This window comes from Hylobates moloch, unplaced genomic scaffold (assembly GCF_009828535.3).
Source record: "Hylobates moloch isolate HMO894 unplaced genomic scaffold, HMol_V3 SCAFFOLD_5, whole genome shotgun sequence".
NCBI lineage: Eukaryota > Metazoa > Chordata > Mammalia > Primates > Hylobatidae > Hylobates > Hylobates moloch.
The window spans coordinates 50,687,718-50,695,555 of NW_026652280.1; positions in this window are offsets into that span (position 1 = coordinate 50,687,718).

Genomic DNA, 7,838 nt, shown 5'->3' on the forward strand with positions numbered 1-7,838 from the left:
TGTATTTGGCATGTCTTTTGGAAAAACTATATTTATTTCAGCTCACATTTAAATAAACTATGACAGTCTTACATGAGAAAACTCATTTCTATTGTTAATGCCATATATGCTTTGATTTAGAGGCAGTGCATAATTTTCTGTATTTTGTTAATCAACTCATTGTTATTATTTTTTAGTTGAGATATATCAATGCTATTTCATTAACTAAAAATGCTTTCTACTTTGAGCATTGAAAAACAGCAAATGAGTTGCTAAGTCATTTAAAGTTGAAAGGAACCTAACAATACGACTGCATGGAATCAAATGTTCAGATTCATCCAATTTCCCAAATTGGATTTGAAAGATGTGTTATATCTTCCCAACTTCCCAAATGATTTGTAATATATGCCACAAAAATTTTAGCCTACTAAACTTACTTTTTACAATATTACTGAATGGTCCTAGTACAACTTTGCATCTTCTTAAATCATCAATATTATCAAGTGTTCAGCATGACAAACTCGTAGGAACATTGTCAGACATTCTCTCACAGTTATACAATGTTCTTGTCACAAGGTGCAATCAAGATCAAAGCCACATACACTGACATGAGTATGTTTGCACAAAGTTAGATACAGAAACCCTGATAGAATAGTTGTGAACACTGCTATTGTCTCCACTGACCCATGTCTGGGTTGGGTGGACAGGTCTCTGAATGATGTACTAGTTTAATCCTTTGCCAAAATATTACCAAAAAGAAAAGCAGGGTTTGAAAGAAATTATCCAGGACTGACTTTCAGGACTGCATTCTGGAAGCCATACAAATGGAAAAGAAAACAAGAAGAAGTAGGGTCAGCTTCCAGCTGCAACTAAAGTTACAGCCAGAGTTAAAGATAAGATGCGGCATTTCCCCAGGCAATGAAGAGTCTGACAAGGTTGAAAGCTGTACAACCCATTGGTCCTTAGGTCAAAAAGAAATTGGCAAATTTTATGTGTGCTGTAAAAAAAATGCACAAATTATTTCTTACAGATTGTCACCTTGTGAATATGTATGTAACCTGAAATACAAAAGCGTTCAGACACATTCGAGTGCAGCTAGTCCAAATATGGTTCAAATAACACTTATAGCAGAGAGGGAAGAGTGGAGGAAAAACATGTTTTTGGACTAGGGAGGTATTTTACTCTCTTTATGAGTTTTGATTTTCTTCACTTTCAAGAAAGCATAAAGGGACCAATAAGGAATTCAGCACAATCCATCAGCCATTTATTAGATAATAATTACATACATTGCATAGGAAAAGTGTTTTTTGCCTTTAAGTGATTATACATATGTATGTATGTTGCACATAAAATAAAATTAACATTGATAATAAGATAAATGATAAATATTATAAAGTGACTTCATTGGATAAATGACTATAGACTTATTATAAAATCAAGTTATATTTTACCTGATGCCAATTCCGACTCTTTGAAAAACCTTAGCTCTCATTTGCAATTAGTAGCAATTAGAATGCCTATAAATAGATCCATGAATTATTTCATGCCTTTTCCTCTCCCCCATATTTGATGACTTCTCTATCCCTACTCCTTCATAAAGCCTCTTAATCTCAGTTTGATTACTGGAGTGACCCATTCCCTCTGACAACCCACAAAACTCTACTCTACACACACAGTTTGCTTCATCATCATATAATTTCACAGTCCTCCTGCTAGCTACATTCTGAGAAGTGCAAGACACCTGATAATGGCATTGATGTCAGCTTCACATGTTACTTTATGTTTATATGTGTGTGTGTGTGTGTGTGTGTGGGTGTGCATATGAAAATCCATCTCAGCATTGGTAACCATCAAGAACAATTTAGCCCTTCATCACCAGAGGCTGAACAAAGGACATCCTCTAGTTTAATGCCAGATATTTGTTTCTCTTCTTTAACATTGTCTTATATCACAATGGCAATAACCCATTATTAACAGAACCACGTTTTCCAAAATTGTCAGGCCATGAGGCCTACAACTCTAGGAAGAAGCAATTTATACAATTTTAGATCACAGATGTTTTTATAACTGCATTTAATTTTTTGATGTATTAGCCTGTTTTCACACTGCTGTGAAGAAATACCCAAGACTGGGTAATTTATAAAGGAAAGATGCTTAATTATCTCACAGTCCTGCATGGCTGGGAGGTCTCAGGAAACTTACAAACATGGCAGAAAGAAAAGCAGTTACCTTCTTTACAAGGCAGCAGGAGAGAGTGTGAGCATGTGAGGAAGGAACTGTCAAACACTTATAAAACCATCAGATCTCATGAGAACACACTATCATGAGAACAGCATGCAGGAAACCGCCCCCATGATCCAATCACCTCCCACCAGGTCCCTCCTTCGACACCGGGGGGGATTATGAGGATTACAATTCAAGATGAGATTTGGATGAGGACATAGCCAAACCGTATCATTTTATTTTATTTAACTCTATGCATATCATTTTGTGCATTTAGAAAAATTATTCTAGAAAAAGTCAATTGACTTCATCACACTGACAAATAAGTTTGTGGCTAGAAAAATGACAACAACCAAAAGTTATAGAAGATGCAAATAAAGTTCCAATGAAGAGTCATAGACTATTTTCCAATCCAGTAGCTATGGTCTGGACTTTCTCCCACGGGAGGTATACAATATTCATGTAGTGAATTTCCTGTTTTATATTCTCACTGGTCCTTGAGTTACTGATCTACATAGTGGTATAATAAAAAGTACATTGGAATTGGAGTCAGGAACCATAAATTTCTTAGTTCTCACCCTTCCACTAAAGATAATGAATTAACTCCAACTTGCGAAATTATTAGTGTGTGATTAGCACTCTTCTAGGCTATTTGCATATGTTACAGGAGAATATTTCAAAATATCATTTGCAGTAATACTGCTCCTACTATTGAGTTACTTCAATTATACTTTGGGAGTATCCCTATTACCTCCCCACCTCCACCAACTACAACCCAAATGGCCACACATGGATCTCCTTATATTTTTTGAAGAAGAGGACTGATTTTAAACCTAATTTAGAGTTTGAAAATGGCTGGGGTTTCCTTTTTACCATGTAAAAAGAAGTCTTGAGGCATAGATTCCCAAGATGGCACTCAAGAAGTTGTCCAAAAGAATTGCCAAAGATTAAGATTCATTTCAGTTTTCTGTTGCTCTATTCTTATTATTTGTTCATTTTCATAATCAGGCAAGAGCACTCTACATGTAGGAATATTAGTGTCCAAGGCAGGAAGAAGGGAAGAAAGACAGAAGATCCATGTCAAATTGTTCTTTTTGTTTTTTGTTTTCAGTCAGGGAAATAATAGCTTAACTGGAAGCTCCACCAAGTTGATCTCTACTTAAGTTTTATTGGTTATATTTGAGACATAAAGCCAGTCTTAACAACAAGGAAATCTGAAGAGGTGAAATACTGTCTTAACTGGAAAATTGCCACCTTCAATTTTATTGAAGTTCTATTATAAGAAAGAAGTATACATATCTTTTAAGCAATTAATACTAGGTGCAATATTGTGGACATAAAAAAAATCAGTGCAACAAGATACTTAAATTTAATATTCCAAAGCCAAATTATGAGAGAAAAAATATGAGTTCTGTGTGTGTGTGTGTGTGTGTGTACAGTCCTAGGTTAGATGAAAAGACTTCATGAAGTGAGGAGTGAGAAAGAGGAGCAACATATTATTGAGAGACCATGAGCATCAACCAGAGAACCATTGCCTTTCTTCAGCATGAAGGAACAGTTTATAATTTATTTACAAGCCACATCAGTAATAAGCTATATTTGTCTTTACTATCTTTTGAGAGATAATATGTTGACAAGGATCCTGACATTACTACTGGGTTGTCTGGCAGAATGTCCATTTATCTTGGCTGGGAAACTTTTCAGATCTCCATCAAGCCCACTGCATAAGGTTAACTCCACATTAATTGCTTAGGACATGTACAACCAGAGCAGTGATTCTATGAAGAGAAGTGAAGACTTCAACATATAGTCAATTGGGATTAGAACCTCATTGCAATTGAAATAAATGATCTTGGTAATAAAGGTAAAAACTATTTATTTTATGTATTTCAATCAGTTTAAGTTCAACAGTGTGTTTTTTTCTTAAAATATATTTGACATTCCAGGCCGGGCACGGTGGCTCACGCCTATAATCCCAGCACTTAGGTAGGCCGAGGCGGAGGGATCACGAGCTCAGGACATCCAGACCATCCTGGCTAACACGGTGAAACCCCGTCTCTACTAAAAATACAAAAAAATTAGCCGGGAGTGGTGGCGTGTGCCTGTAGTTCCAGCTACTCGGGAGGCTGAGGCAGGAGAATGGCGTGAAGCCAGGAGGCGGAGCTTGCAGTGAGCCGAGATTGCGCCGCTGCAGTCCAGCCTGGGCGACAGAGCGAGACTCAGTCTCAAAAAAGAAAAAAAAATTGACATTCCATTGTATTAAAAATTTGACATCCTAGTGAAAAAATGACACTCACAAAATTTATACTCACAAAATACTTCTCTATGTTTTCTTCCTAACTAAAATGTACTGATACTTTGCTAGAGCCACAGTCTGTTGACTAAATTAACCCATTGAAAATTTTAGAGCCAGTTAACTTCACTCCCCAAATCTGTAGTTTAATATAAAGTTATTGAAATTATTGACCAAAGAGAATATCATGAAGTATAATATTACATCATTTATTCTAATATTCAAAAACAAATTTCTCCTTCCTTCAGATGATTTGATGATACCAAGAAGTATACCTGGCTTATAGATGACAAAAAACAATGTTGAAATAAGTAAATACAGAGTGAATATATTAACTCACTCCTTATATAAATATGGAGATTCAGATCCACAGATCAAAGAGTCTTTACAATACATTTTGGGTTTGAACTGCAGTAGTCTGACCCCAGAATCTACTACCTTAAGCACTAAACTATCATGAAGACTGCCTTAGTTCATTCTGTGCTGCTATAACAGAATACTGCAGACTGTGAAATTTATAATGAACAGAAATGTGTTGGCTGATGGTTCCGGAGGATGGAATTTCAAGATCAAGAGGCTGCATCTGGCAAGAACCTTATTGCTGCATTATCTCATGAAGTCAAAGGGAAAGTAAGAGAAGAGAGAAAAGGGACCAAACTTGCCCTTTTATAATGAATCCCCTCCCTTAATAACAGCATTAGTCCATTTTATGAGGGTGGACCTGTCATGGCCTAATCACCTCCCATTTGACTCTACCTCCCAACACTGTTCCATTGGGGATTATGTTTCCAACACATGCTTTTTGGGGGACATATTCAAACCATGGCAGTGGCATATTGGCCTGATAGCCACTTTTTAATTATAGTTGATTTTACTTTGAACCTTAATAGTATATTTTGTTTATTTTTTAATTAAAAGAGGAGATTAAGTAAAATATCACTTTACCATGATAAATTCTATAGACATTGTTAGGCAGCCTGAGATGTCAGCCAACTATGTGTTTAAACTTATCAACTTCCCAACTAGCAGGCTCCATTCCCTTTTATTCATCCTCATGGTACCTTTTTCAGGTAGCTAATGGCCCCATGTTTCCCTCTCATTTCTCAGAGGTTCCTTTCCAACTCCCCCTACCCAAAAATCCTCACACATCAAGAACTATGCACAAGCCATGGCTTCTTGACCAGTCATAATTATCAGTGCTGCTGCTCTTACAAGGGAATAAGAGCTGCACACAAATATGTCTTGGGATGTCTCATGGAGTTCAGGTGAGAGGGTTAGACATACTCATCACAGCCCTGAGATAAGGGGTAGAATTAGAAACTAGAAGAATTTACAAATACGTATATATATTTAGTCTCCAAAGCAGATTACATGTCTAACCCAAGGTTGACAGTAGGGGAAGGGACTGCTTCTGCAGCTGTGAAGTGCCCTGTCACTGATGGCATTCAAACAGTGGCTTGAGCACTATTTGGCAGGTATATTGTAGAAATAACTGAAGCATTCAACATGAACCTAGATTAGATGACCTTTGAGGTCCCTTCCGGGCTTGAATGTTCCTTCTAGGTAGTAGAAGAATTTGTTTTCTATTACGGAAATTTTCACTTACAATTTGTACTTACAAAAAGTAGAGGTGTCATGAGTTTTCAAAGTTGGAAGAAAAATAAAATAAAATCTCCAAAAAGGGACAGAGGTGGAACCAATCTAAGACTTGACAATGCCCAAAGTGGGAACAATAGGCTAGAAACAGTTCACTGATGCTCTCTCTAACATGCATCCTGGTTTATTTATTGCCTGGCACTATTATAAAGTCATTAGGATAAGCATTCAAACTACATTCTTTAAATAGTGTACTGCATTTTATAGATAAAAATGTGTAATAGTGTACTACATTTTATGTAGTACATTTTATAGATAAAAATGTGCAATAGTTTACTATATTTTCTAGATAAAAATGTGATCAGACGCTTGCTAGGTATGTGACCTGATGAAAATAGACTATGGTAGTTCAGTTCCAACACAATACAGTTTGTTCAAAACCAACGCCATTACAGGGAAAGAAAGAAAGAAAGAAGCTAAATATATCCTTTAGTATTATTATTTTGTTCATAAATTTCTTTAAAACAATACTTAATCTCAAATATCAAAGGAATGTAAGAGTTGAAACCTAACTCAACCGTTTTTATTTTATTTGTTATTAGACTGTTACCTTGTTTTGTAGAGATTATATCTCTAAAAAATATAACTTGACTACGTTAGTGAGATGCATTTTACATAGCTTTAATGAATTATTTTCAAAATCAACTAGTATTTCATTTTTTTCTAGTATAGAATAATTTTTGCTGATTGGAATTACAATGTCTCTCTTAGTCTGTTTGTGGTGCTACAGCAGAATACCATAAACTGGGTTGCTTATAAATGAGAGAAATTTATCTCTCACAGTTCTGGTGGCAGAAAAGTTCAAGATATGATTTGGTGCCTGGTGAGGGCCTACTTCTTGGTTCATAGATGGTCATTTTTCTCTCTGTGTCCTCCATGGTGAAAGAGGCTTGTGAGCTTCCTAGAGTCTCTTTTATAAGGGTACCAATCCTTTTCCTGAGGGCTATATCCTCATAACCTAATCACCCTACAAAGATTGTACCTTCTAATGCTATTACCTTGGGAGTCAGGATTTAACATGTAAATTTGGAGGGTAGGGGGCAACAAATATTTATTCAACATATAATACTGCCAAAATAGATGGAAAGTAGACAAATTATCCAAATATTAACCAGTGTTTTCTCAATTAGTAAATATTTTACATAATATAAATTTTACCTAATTTTTTTTAAAGACTAAGATGTGTTGTTTCTCCTCATAACCACAGAAATACTTTTGGAAACTCTTATCAAAAATTAACTTTATATAGTTTAAAGATACCTAAAGTTATAAAAATATTAGTTATTGTCCAGAAATACATTGTCAATTTGAAAGTCTAGATTACCTTTACAGCCTGTGGGAGGAATGGAGTATCTTGACCAAGCCTCTTCTATTTGAGTCTCAGCCTCAGTATATTTTCACAAAAAAGTCTTCTCAGGCCTTCCAGGACTCCCAGATAAAGTTATGGCCCCAGGTGACACCTCCATAGCACCCTACACTTTCTATTTATCATCACCAAATGTCTCGTAGAATCTTTTCTTCCTCGCCAGGCAGTGAGGACCATAGAAGCAGAGAACTTGGCTGCCTGTTCATCACTCATCCCCAGCCCTTCCTGAAATGCTTGGCGGAGAGCAGGCCCTCAGTAAAGATTTGGCCGGGCGCGGTGGCTCACGCTTGTAATCCCAGCACTTTGGGAGGCCGAGGCGGG